The sequence below is a fragment of the Protopterus annectens genome, chromosome 7.part0 (genome assembly GCF_019279795.1).
Source record: "Protopterus annectens isolate FY-2018-M chromosome 7.part0, PAN1.0, whole genome shotgun sequence".
In the NCBI taxonomy this organism is placed as follows: Eukaryota; Metazoa; Chordata; order Ceratodontiformes; family Protopteridae; genus Protopterus; species Protopterus annectens.
The window spans coordinates 1,074,715,398-1,074,729,910 of record NC_056739.1 but is presented as its reverse complement, the minus strand read 5'-3'; positions in this window follow the sequence as shown (position 1 = coordinate 1,074,729,910).

The following is a 14,513-nucleotide window of genomic DNA, read 5'->3' as shown; positions in this document are numbered from 1 at the left end:
GTCTGATTCTGATGAAAAGTGGAAAAAGCTATGGCTAACCTGTTACTCTTAGACACACTGCAATTGCCTTCCATGCACACACTTATACATATAAGCCATAAGTCATAGCAATTAATATTTTACACTGATTTCCATAGATGTAATATAGTTTGTGACACTGCTTCTGCCAAGACAGATTAGTAGCTGTTTAACTGTGACTAAACAGCAGTACCAAATCATGTTTATCCACAGATGACCTACATACCCATCAATCATAGCTACTTTATTGACTGTGTACACCTCAGATGCCCAATTGTGGTTTTAAAATGGCCAAATTAAAGTATTCCAACTTGCTTCAAACAAATATACATTGTTACTCCAAAGCCTGATTAATTACTGATTAACTTGATCATAACAGCTGGGTCAATCATTTTTAGTGACAGCACTCAGCAGTTAAAATAATGTTGGTGATTGTGTATACCTCAGATGTCTTATTGTAGTAAAATACTGATCACAGTAATGTATTTTAAGTTTGTTTTATACAAACTCAAATTAGCCACAGGAAAGTATTCTAACATACCTCACACAAATATGCAGTAGTTCTGCAAAACTAGATTAATGAATGTTTACCCTGAGGGAATGATAGTTGAGCCAATCACTTTCATCCACAGACAGCCTCATACCCCCATCAGTTATACTCACTTTGTTGAATATGTGTATACCTTACATGTCTGACCATGATAAAAATAATGGCTACTGTAATGTATTTCAGTTTTGTTTCATCCAAAGAGTGGGCAGAGTAAGGTTTTCCAGCTTGCATAACACAAATACACATTAATCCTGCAAAACCAGAACAGTAACTGTTTACTCTGAGCATCTGATAGTAGGAAAAGTCATTTTCTTCCACATCTAGCCCTTGTATCCAGCAATTAAAACCACTTTGCTGACCATGAACACTTTAGATCCTTAAATAATTCATGGTAATAAAACAAAAAAAAATGGCACTACCAAGTTAGTTCAATTCTGCTTCACACAATCACAAACAAAGTAGGCAACAACTTTCTTCAGACAAGTACACATTAGTCCATTTAAGCCAGAGTAATTACTGTTTAACTTGAGCACATCATAGTAGAATCATGTCATTTTCATTCAGAGACAGCTCCCATGCCGAGCAATTATAGCCACTTTATTCACTATACCTCAAATGTCTGATTATAATAAAAATGGCCCCAGGTATTATGTGTCACACAAACACAGTAACCAGACACAGTAAAGTAGTCCAGCATAAGGAATACACATTAGTTCAGCTCATCCACTTCACATAATGCCTGGTTGCCTGCCAGGATAATAAATCGATCAATCAGTCAATCAATAAATAAATAACCTTACCTGCTAAAATCTAGACCAGGGGTGTCCAACCTTTTGGCTTGCTGGGGCCGCATTGAGTGAACAGAAATGGTCTTGGGGCCGCATATAAAATATATCATATAGTTAGCTCTTTTGTTGCTCCGGAAGACCACAGTCGACCTCCTGGCTGTACTGGTAGGTGCATTTGAACAATGAATAAATGTAATAAATGCCTAATATTTGCCTTAAAATTCTAATTATCATTCTAATTCTAATTCTCTAATCTAACAGTTAACTCTAACATCTTAGTTAATATATCTATATATACATATATACATATGTATATATATATATATATATATATATATATATATATATATATATATATATATTTACAATAAACAGATATTCACTACAGCACTAGCATTTCTCACTGGGAAAACCATTCCAGCAGTCCAACTATGTAAAATGTCATCATCAGCAGTCCTACAATACTATAATCCACAAAAATAATCCAACAAATTTGCAATAAAGTAAAGAATTCACATTACTGACTTAATAAAACAATTCTGAATAAGCTACAAGAGGGTCTCACCCAAACAAATAACTGGTGCCAGAAATATGGCCTCAAGCTAAATGCCAAAAAATGCATCATCATCCCCTTTGAGGAGAGTAATGTCCCCACAAATTATCACATTAATAACAATGTTGTAAACACGCAATCAGTCATATGGTACTTGGGCACCCAGGTTGATAGAAACCTGACTTTTGACCACCACATTGTCTCCTTTGTAAGGAAAGCTTTTTACATGGCCCATTTCATTAGTAAGGATATCTCATCCAGGGACAAGGAGGTCATAACATCCCTGTATTCTTCCTTTACAAGAGCCATTATTGAGTGCAATGCCCCTTTTGGCATGTGCCTCAGCAAAACACCCTGCCAAAAGAAAGACTACAACCATCTCTGACAAAAAAAGGTCAAAGGACTAAGTTCACTTACTTATCCAAACAGACTTAAAAGCTTTTTGCTTTCCTCTGTCTCTCACTGGCCCCTATAAATTTTATCATTGGCTTGCTTTCCAGGCTAAGAAAGATCCTGCCTTAAGAGACGTCCTCTACCTCAGAAATACTGGTTATACTTAAAACGCTCACTACAAAGACCACAACCTTCACTGCAACATAAACAAGCCACTTTTTATGGACAGGTTCTTGACACAAAAACCTTTACCTTCTGTAAAAAGCTCCTCTCATTATCAAACAATAAAGTTCAGCAACATGATGGCTGGATGGATAGCCATAAATGTAGTCCTTGGGTAAGTAGCATAGCCTTCATCAAACCAGATGGAAAATCGACATACTAACCTTTCCCAGCTGGATGGCTAAGATCTAATATTGGTTACTCAAGTCTAGTTGCCCAAGAAGAGGGGCATGTTTAACTAAGAATTCCATTTGCAAAATTATATTCAGTATACATATTAAATCTCTCTCTTACACACACACACACACACACACACACACACACACACACACACACACACACACACACACACACACACACACACACACACACACACAAAAGACTCTACTTTTAAAATAGGCAACCTCATTAATCACATGACACCAACTCACTGAATGAAATTGTCTGGAAGTCGAAATATCTGAAAAAAAATCATAATAGAGATGGATTCATCCATGTAATTTCCAACCACCAAAAGGACCATCAATAAATCAACAAACAACTGCTCGGCAAAAAGTAAATCAATAAGAAAACCATAAACTATAATGCTACATACTGGTGTAAACATATAACTTGTGTCAATCCCCAAGTTAATCCATACCAAAAGATTGTTTCAGAGCTTCAGCTATGCACAAACAGCTTTCTCCTAAAAACTTAACTCATTGATATTTGCCTTGCTGTAATTATAACTGTAAAAAAAAAATGTTTTTAAGTTTATTCTGTACCTCAATGATTCTCACTGTTACGGGATGTCATTTCTGCCATATTGTATGAGTGTACTACATCCACAATTTGCTGCCTCTCTCTTTCATGTATTGCATTATATTGTTTTGTGTTATTTTTGGAGCTTTTCTCCCCGGGCCTCCGCTGAAAATGGACCTGTGTCCAATCGGACTTTCCCGGTAAACAAATGTAAAATAAAATAAAATAAATAAAATTAAACTTCCCTCCAATCTGAAGCCATTTGACATTCAGACATTTTAATTTGTGCAGAAGTTACTCACAGACTGACAGTTTACTGAGCTGTAATGCTGACCTTCGCTTTTGAAAAAAAACAAATTCCCAGACTTTGTCAATAGTTCAAAGTCTCGAGAGGATTATTTATTTATTTATTTTTGGAAAACATCTTTTAAACTGTTAAACTGATTACACATCCAGAAACACAGAAAAGTTATTGTGATTATGTAAACCATAGACTGCTGCAAGAAATCAAAAGTCACATTAGCACTCTATGCTTATGTCGAACAGATGAATCATACCTGTCAATTCCAAAAGAAGTAAAGTAGCTTAATAAGAAGGTTATTTGCAAGGTTATATAGCAGTTTATATTGGAAATAAGCAGAGATATTAAAAAGGCTCTGTTTTTCATAATTATGCCGAAAAGTCTACCAAGGTAAATACAACTTCTGATTTAGTATGGAACCATGCCTCTCAACCTTAGAGCAAGAAATCTGGACAAAGTGAAAAATAAAAGTGGGACACAGGCCCAAAAATAGTTATACATCACAGACACCATTGAAACAACTGTAGCTGCAAACATTATACATCACTTATAATCCTTCTATCCCATTATTGTCAGTTAAACATTATATGGCTCATTCAGTCCTGCCTTCTTTTGCATCAAAGAAAACCATGCTTTGAAATGACAAATGCATTAAAAATAATAAATAAAACACATTGTATCAACATCCTGCAACTTCCTACCTGCAAGCAACCACAGAGCTTTCACTGAAACTAGGGCTGCTTGTTTCTCCAGAATGACAGCCCTCCCTAATTAAGTCTAATGGTATACAATCTATCAGTATCTGGACTACCTGAAATAAATTAAATTATGGCCTGTAAATTGAAAGTACACTTTGTTTAATTAAACTATATTTCTAAGCCCACTTACTATATTTTTTCAGTAACATCCCAATATCCATTTCTAGGTCACTTTACAAGACATTGGCAGTGGTAGACTTAGCATCCTTCAGAACCCCACAGGCCCACGCTAATACATTGTCCATTAAATATAAATATCCATCCACTGTAAATGTCAGGAAGCTATGTCTTAAAAAATCTACTTCTGGCATGCGTACCCAAGTATTAGGTTTTGAAACAAAGAAACATATTTTCCACAGTCCGTAAGTCTCTGTCTTTAATAATCATCTACTGTTGCAGCACTCCCAACACATAAGCACAGACATACACACTAAAACCCCCAACATTTAAAAACTGACATTGTGCCCACTTGATTTGCCAGTATTGATGATCCGCCAAAGCTATGCTTACTGTTGTTCAATCTACCACTGCTTAGAACCCACCAATGAAAAAACAGTACTAGGTGCTTTTCTGTTTGTCTGAAAAAACAATACAATTTTATATACTACAGACCCACATAGTCAGTCCACTACCGATCCATTAACCCTAGGCTGCTGTCTCATTCTTACTCCCTGGAACTGCATTACCTTGGATGACTACTTTTATTTCCTAAGCAAAAGACACAAATTGGAAGATGAGGCAAAAATCCAGACATTCTTTGAAAATCCATACAGTTAAGAGGTATGAGTTCATGTTCAATACAACACTCTCCCTGTCAGGAAAGCCGCAATTTAATGAAAGTGTACTCTTAATGTATGATGTATTTGTGAGCTAACTGTTTGTGTTCAGTAGGTAGACTAATCATTGTTAGCCTCTTTGTGCATGCATCTCTCTCTGTCATGCACACATATACACACACACACACACACACACACACACACACACACACACACACACACACACACACACTTCTACTTTCACGCACATAATTCTGCTTTCATGCATGCACTCACTCACTCCGTACTTATCTATTAACACAGGTAATTGCTGTCTCTTTCAAAGGCAACAGCGGCAAATCCATACATGAGTCCCTCTTCAGCGAGAACACACACACACACACACACACACACACACACACACACACACACACACACTGATTGTTCGGTGCAAAATAATGGCGTAAACACTCTGACCCTTTTTTGGCTCAAAAACAAAACTAGAAGGGTGCTTTGGCACATGCACACACCGACATTAGCATTACAGGTCATGGGAGTGAAAAACACAAAACAAAAAAAAGTGTTTTGGCGCATACGTACATCGATGTTGCAGTTAGAGGTTGAGGGCCGCATGGAAGAGCTCTGAGGGCCACATGTGGCCCACGGGCCGCAGGTTGGACACATCTAATCTAGACCATCCTGAGTGAGCTGTACCATGAATACAGTTTTCCCTGCACACCCTAATGGTGCCAGTGGCTACAGACTCTCACTGCTGTTTCCACTGTAGCCATTACATATATATCATTGTTCAAGCTTTCTGCTCTTTCCCACCCTGCTCTAGACAATAAATCAAGAAGCCAATAAAACCTTTCTGGTATTTTGTCAAGATCATCATTGGGATGGAGCAGAAAACCTGTAGACTGAGGAGTGTGCAGAACCTGTCCCCTCAGGTGTTGCAACTGTGTCTGCTTTCAATAAGGCTACCATGGTCTCAGCATTACACTGCTTTAAAATACATACATGCATATATACATAAATAAACATTTGGAAAAGCATGGCTAGCTGACCAGTGCTTTAGATGGCTGTCTAGTTCAGATATGGCTAAGACCAACCATGTCCTTATTACACTCCAAAATATAGTATTTTGCAAGTACAAAGACTGTCCTTCAGTAGATCACAGTTTCGCAAAAATCTGCTGTCTTCCCTCCCTGCATGTATTTCAATTTAGTTTCATCCAAATAGTGGGCAGAATAAGGTTTTCTAGCTTGCTTAACTCAAATACACATTAATCCTGCAAAGCCAGAAGAGTAACTGTTTTCTCTGAGCAACTAATAGTAGGAAAAGTCATTTTCATCCCCATCTAGCCCTAGTACCCAGCAATTGCAATCACTTTGCTGACCATGAGAACCTTTGATATTTCATGGTAATAAAACAAAAAAATTGTGAATGTTTGTGTGTCCAAGTGTGTCTTGTGTAGTGGCAGTGTTACAGGTAGGTTTTTAATGAAGGTAAGGTATAGGGTTAGGATTAATTTGGGTTATTTAGTTTTATGTTCTCATTTCTAAAGCATACAGCCCTAATTTTAAACAACATGTGCACATGCTTCAGTGGGTTAGAAGGATAAAACCCTGATTATGGCCTAGGTGAATAATAATTTAGTTTTATGTAAAGATCACCAGTTTACTTTTTCTTAAGGCTAAAAGTTAATGTTTTCTGAAAGCATACCAGCTGTTTTACATATCTGGGAGGGGAATAAAGATAAGACAAGAACAGTCACCAATTAGTATAAGTAGGAACATAGGCAGCAACATGGGCTTTAGCATGGATAACCTTCATTTTAGGTTAGGTAATGCTTTGGGGTGCATCTGTCAGTTTGGGATAACTCTTCCTGTCAGGAGGTATAGGCAAGAAGGTAAGAGCATTGCATTACATTAAGAAATACAGAGAGCATGTTGTGGACAGTAATTAATACAGAGTTGAAGGATTTTATCTGGGAGGAGAAGAAGGCATGGGGTCAAGTTTGATAAGCTGATGTTCTGGAAGAAGAGTGAGGTTTAAGGGAAAGCAGGAATTGGAATTTAGGCCTAGGCTTAGCACCCATTACTAAAGAGGCAGGGGACTCCATCCACCCAGCTGCAGTACCTTAATTATGGGTGCTAACCATAACCTTAATGCTGCCCCTTCTCTCAGTCCTAACCCTGCACTTTACCTTCATAAAAACCTTCCTGTAACACTGCCACTACACAAGACACACTTGGACACACAAACATTCACAAACAAATGCACATAAATAATACTATAGCTATCCTCAAACACTAATATATATGTTATTGTTGCCACAATGCTATCAATTAAACATTGGCCAATCAATCACAAACAGGAAGGATCTGTAAGGAGACATCAGTCAGTGGCTCATGTATAATGGTATTGCATGTAGTTGCAGGGTCTAAAATGTTGCAAGTTCTAGAGGCATATTTTTATTGGTGGCATGATGGCCTAACTCTTTATGGTGATGGAGACAATTATGTTCCATCACCATAAAACTGGTCTTACTGTACTACTGTACTCACATCACAACTGAAAAATTGAGTGTAACTGGGTGTTTTTGGAATAATTTGATTCATGTGTGGTCACTGAAAAGGGGTGTCGACTCTACCACTTTTTTCTTCCTCTTAACCCTTAAGCCACTGGATAAGATAAAATCAGGTTGGTGATAATATGGGAGTGTGGATAGTTTGGGTTTACCAGTGAAGGCACTGCCTACGTGGGCAATCTATTACATTCTACTACATTTCATCAGTAGTAAGCCAGATGAAGTTTGAAACGGATGAAACAAATTGGTCAAAATTTCAAGCAAGCATAAGGGAAGAAAAACATGATTTGCAGTGGAGCAAGCCACTTTACCACCTTACTGAGTAACACCACAGTCATACAATCATGTAGAAAAAAAAAACTTTGGATCACTGCTGGAAAACAAAAGGAACTTATGCCCACAGCGATCCTCTATAATGAACAATGATTAAGGAATTATGATACTGGGGAATTATGCTTCACAGACACACTTCCCCTTTGCAGTTGACAAAGAACAGAGAAGTCAGTCTACTACCATGTGGCACAGTGTTGGGCCCCCTTTTGTAAGACAACTGTTTTAAACACTCCTGACTGATGGTTGTTTAAGACTGCAGATGACTATAAATTGAGTGTTATTTGTTCTTCCACTGACTCACACTTGCTTTTGTATGGGTTAGAGTATGTTAAATGCTTCAAGGATAGCAGTCTTAAGCTAAATGTGATAAAATGTATTTATTTCTTTATTTATTTCTTAACATTTAATCACTTGGAAAGTTCAACTGGGTAGGAGAGCATTTTCAGAGAAGGCCTGGGGGACAAAAGCTCCAAAGTAATACAAAACATTTTAAGAACAATAATAATTTTAGTCTTTAAAAATAATAACCCCCCTAAATACAGTTTAAATAATTATACCGAATTAAACATAATTTGAAAATATTGGTTAAGAGCAAATACAAGTTATATGACAATAATTTAATAGTTAGAGAAATGTTAGCCAGTTTATAGAGAAATTAAAGAGTATAATACAAATAGGAACTGCAATATCAAGTGAGAGAAAAGCAGATTTGTGTTATATTTAGAGAGAAAGACAGGGGAGAGAATCTGAAAGAAGAAAGTAAGTGAAGAAGGGAGAGTAAGGAGATGTAATGCATGAGTAGGTATTTGTTCACATTTTGGGATATACTTTATCTTGGTGTTGAGCAAGAACAGAGCCAGCTTTTGAATAGAAAGTCTTTCAGAATGGTTTTGAAGGATGGGAGGCAGGGTATTAAACCGATGGACAGAGATAAGGAGTTCCAGGCCTTAGCAACACGGTACAAGTAAAAACAAAGCCCAGCAGATTTGATAAGTCTGTGGACAGACAGGAGTTTTTGGTCACTGAATTGTAATGACTGACTAGGAACAGTTGTGTAGAATGCTATTTAGTGCTACACTAGCAGATGGATTCTGAATAATTTTATAGGTGGAAAGAAGCTGTTGTACATATTAGTTGATGGGGTAATCAATTTAGGCTTTTTAGTGCTTCACAGTGGTAGGTTCTGAAAGGGGTATTTGTGAAATTTAGTAACTTTTATTATAGCCTTGTTCAAGTTTTGATTTTTGTGATGCCTGAAGGTTAGTAAGGATGGGAGTGCCATAAAGAAGTGGGGGGAGGAGATAAGAAGTTACAAACGTAGTTTTAGATGCATTGGTGAGAAAGTTTTTGGCACTATATAGCATCCCTAGTTTTTGATGATATTTTAAATGCAGTTTTGTATATCCAGGTAAAATTTAAGATTATCATCCACTATCTTCCGTAATAATTTGCCATGAGACATGGCTTCAGTGGTTGTATTATCAAGACAGGACTTTAATTTTTTTTTTCATGAGAGAGAGATTTGGGAAAAGGTAGTAGCTTGTTTTTTGTAGGACTGAGCATGAGCTGCCAGTTATAAAGCCATGTTTCAGTTGCTGTTCAAGCTTCCTGAGTAATGTTATGGAGGTGTGCCACATTGCCAGATGTGAAAATGAGTGTGGAGTTATCTGCATACTGTATTATAGAGGCCTGCTGTGAAGATATGTGGAAGGTGTTGGTGAGAATGTTAAAGAAGAGGGGACCAAGGATAGAACCTTGCAGTATATGACAAGTCCCTACTCCAGGCCAGCAATCAACGAGACTCAATCCTCACCACTGACTCTGGTGAGGGACAGCCACTAAGAGGAAAGATGGATTTACACTATATTTTCAGATGCAGCTCACTGCACCAAGTACAATTTCCCTTAACAGCACGCAAGGAGCACACTCCAGACCTGGGGCTGGACCCTTTTTCTCTCTACAGACCCACACAAAACTCCACAATGACCACTTTGGAGCTCTGTGTCACCATTCCCAGTAGCTGACACACACACACACTTGGATATTTGAGTTTCATACACACATACACACTCGGGAAAAGCTGCTACAGATTTACCAGCTGTGCCCCTTTCTGCCCAAACTCTGAAGTAATCACACTGCCACCAGTCAGCCATCCTAAGGCTCTTACAAAGAGTACTCAATTATACTGTGTAAAATTAATACTAATGCAAATGGTAGGATGTGACAGGTGTGACCAAATCAGCAAGGCTTTCAGCAGTGGCCACAGTGTCACTAAAACAAGCTTAAGTACTCTCAAGATGTTAAAAGTATTCTCTAAAGGACCAGTCACAATGACATGTATTAAAATATTTAATGATAAATAATAAAACAGAAAACAGGAGAATACTGAATACAATAAATAACAGAGTTTCAACCACAGAGATATAAAAATAATACAGATGAATAGTTTCTCACAGATGCAGAAAACAATACTAAACTATTCTCACTAAATGTTCCTGACTAACTAAAGAATTACTGTTCCCTGACTACTTACTAAAGCAAGGCAAGCTGATGTGTGCTGAGTGTCTTACCACAGCAAAAGCCACATGATGTCTGTCTTTGTCTGTGTGGATGTGTGAAATATATATCCTGTCAGAAATCTTTCCTGTCAGGTTCCAAAGTGCTGCTGTGAGAGTTCCAAAGAAACCAGATGTTGGTTACAAGATGTCATCACCTCTGATCACCTGACTCTGATACAATACACATATAGAGTGTTGATAAGCTCTGTGGCAGCATCTGAAAGCTATAACACAATTTCAAACTTTCCAACCTTTCTGAGTTCTCTGATAAACATACACATTTGATCAGTTACAACAATACAACCTAATATACATGCATACATTATTTTTGTCCAGCAGGACCTACTGTTGATGCATTTTTAACACAAGTAACTATACAAATATATTTTTAACTCAAACATCTGTACAAATCAGTGTGATAGTTAAATAATATAAAATTCTTTACAAAATTCCAGCTAGCTATGCTAGCACATGTACCCATGTATTGCCCTACTCTCCCTTGCACAGATGGCACTACCTCATAACATCACATCTCCCCGCCTTTAAAAAAAGGGACCCTGGAAAAATGTAGGTTGAGAGAAATGGGAATGTCTGGGAACAACTTAACCTAACCCATACCCTGTCTCGAGATCCCATCTTCATTGGCATTGCTGACCCCACTACAATGTTGCACTGTCATGTTATATGCCTGCAATCCTAGGTTCCACCTTAATAATTTAGCATTTTGCTGAGTAGTTTGATATAGCCATGTTAAGGGATTGTGGTCTGTAACCACAGTGAATTTCCTTCTGTACAGATAGGGCTGAAGTTTCTGCAGTGCCCATACTATGGCTAGACATTCTTTTTCTACAGCTGCATAAGACTCCTTCCTGGGTTGGAGTCTACGGCTGAGATATACAACTGGGTACTCTTCTCCCTCTGAGGCAACCTGACTGAGTACAGCCCCCACCCCATGGTTTGAAGTGTCCACCTGTACAACAAATTCTTATCTGTAATCTGGACTGGCTAATACAGGGGGTCCTCCCAAAGGCCCTTTAAGCTTTTGGGATACCTTCTTGCAGGCTGGGGTCCACACTACCATATCTGGCCTGTTTTTCCTAATCAGGTTTGTGATCAGTAGATCCCCCTTAGACTCCTCCTGCCACCCACTGCAAATACCCAGCACCAGGGCTTCCTTATTATGGTTCCTTATCATGGTAAGGCTTCATATTGTTAACATGCTACAATTTGTGCCCCTGCCTCCTGCCTAGCAGGTTTACCATTTAATTAACATCACTGACTTTCCTTACTACTTTGAAGAGTCCCTCCCAAGCTACCTGCAGTTTACTGTGTCTGACAGGAATGAGAACCATCATGTGGTGCCCCACAGCATACTTGCTTGAGCATTCATGTCATACCAGACATTTTTCTGCTGTTGGACTCCTGCCAGGTTCTCCTGGGCCAAGCCCATGAGCTCCTTAAGCCTTGTCCTGAGGTTTAGGAGATATGCCACAACAGACTCCTTGTGGGATTCACACACACCCTCCCACTCATCACAAATCAAATCTAAAGGCCCCGTCACCCTATGCCCATACAGCAACTCAAAGGGTGAAAAACCTACGGATTCCTGGGACACCTCCCTGTATGCAAACAATAGATGGGCAAATATTTGTCCCACTCTTTCTTAAACTGGTCTGCAAATGCCTGTAGCATGGTCTTTAGTGTAGAGTTTAACCTCTCCACAAGACCATTAGTCTGGGGGTGGTAGGGGGTGACCTTCAGGTGCTTCACCCCACAGCACTTCCACAGACAAGCCAGCAGGTCTGACATGAAATTGGAACCTCTGTCAGCCAGTATTTCTCTTGGGAAACCTACCCTGCTGAAAATCTCTAACAAAGCATTTGCCACCTTCTCTGTCTTGACAGAGGACAGAGCCACTGCCTCAGTGTATCTAGTAGCATAATCTACTACGACCAGGATATATGTTTTCCCTGTGAAATTTGAGGTACTCAGAGGCCAAACAATATTCATAGCTATCCTCTGAAACAGCTCCTCAATCACAGCCAAAAACATCAAAGGAGCATTAAACTGGTATTCTCCTGTCTTGCCTACTTTTTGGCACTGCTCACAGGTTCTGCAGTACCCTGTTACATCCCTTGCAATCCCAGGCCAATAGAAGTTCAGCACACTATGTCTCTTGGTATGCTTTATGCCCATATGACCTGCAAAAGGAATGTCATGGGCTATGGCTAGAAGTGCCAGATGGTACGCTCTGGGCATTACCAACTGCTGTATTACCTCACTATCTAGTCCTCCCTCAGGGGTTCATTCTCTTTGCTCCCGTATACAGTCTCTCTTTTTCCTTGAGAATCAGGTGCCTCCTTAGCTACCTCCCTCAAGCCTCGTAATGTAGGGTCTGAAAGCTGAGCCTGTCTCAATTCTACATTTGTGACCCTTCCCAGCTCCCTTTCCACTGGAAGCCCAGTCTGTTCTGACAGTGGTGCCTCACTGTCAGCCTAGGTACTAACACCCACCTCTGCCCTTGCAGTCACCCTGTTAATGGGAACATCAACACCTACCAGCATCTGTGGCTCACTTTCAGGCTTTCTGTTACAGGGTAGCTCCCTTGCTGAAATAGCCACCTCACCAGCCCTAGCTTTAGGTGTCGGGTCTATCTTGGTCTCCCACTGGCTGCATTACCCACATGCCTGTCTCCAAGCCTGATTGAGTGTAACTGCATATGCACAAGGTACTGTATTATTAAAATCATTCCCTATCAAGACTTCTGCAGGGATATCCCCAAACATACCTACCTGCTTGCTTCCTTTTCCACCCTCCCAGTCGAGGTGAACCCTGGCCAAAAGTATTTGGAATGGGGGCCCTCCTAAAGCTTTGACTGGTGTGGACTGCCCAAGCATGCACTGCTCCTCTTTAACCACTGCAGGCTTCACAATGATTATGTCAGAGGCTGTGTCTCTCTTAGCAGTGCCCTGTCTTCCAACCACTAAGATAGGATACAAACTTTGGTTATAATTTGGTACCCCTGTTGCTTCCAGACAACTTACCACTGGCATGCTGTAATACCCACTTGCTGGCTCCTTCACGTTTTGTTCCCCACCTTGCCTCAGGGGATAGTTGTATGCTACATGGCCCCTCTGGTTACATTTAAAACATCTAACCCTTGGTCCTGATTGTGCACCTGAACTAGTGGCTTCCCCTGTTACTGGTGTACTCTGTTGGGGTGGTTTAGGCTGCCCATCATGGGTTCCCCTATAACCACGTGCAGTGATGCCTTGGTTGCTAAGTAGACATCCCTTTTCTTCCCAGCTCATCTACAGAGTTGCACTCCCAATCTGCCAACCAGATTGTCATGTCCTCAGGGCAAAATACTAAGAGCTTGTTCCTCATCAAAAGGTCTGCCAGCCCTTCAAAAGTGGTGAACTGACACCCACTCACCCATCTATGAAAATAAGTGCTTAACTCAGCAATATAATCACATACACCTTCATCTGCCTTGAGTCTATGCTCACAAAACTTTTTTCTGTAAGCTTCAGGTATTAATTTAAAACATTCCAATAAACATTGGTTTACTTTATCATAGTTTAAGCAATGAGTATCAGACAATTTAGAAACAACAGTTACAGTTTTACCATGAAGTAAAGAGGTCAGGAACCGTATCCAGAGCCCTTAGTCAACACTATACTGTTTACATACCCTTTCAAATACAGGAATAAAACTATCAAAATCATCACCCTCTGTAAACTGTGGGAGAAATGTACTGACCTTTATTGTTTCTGGGGTTCAGTTATTCCCTTCCCCATTACCTCCATGACTCTGCCTCTCATGTTGGTGCTGTTTCTTATTTTCTTAAGTCTCTGAACACTACAGTCTCTCTTCAATCTCCAAATGTTGCAGTCTCACTTTGACCATCAAACATTGCAATCTCTCTTCTGACTGTAATTTCATCTGCT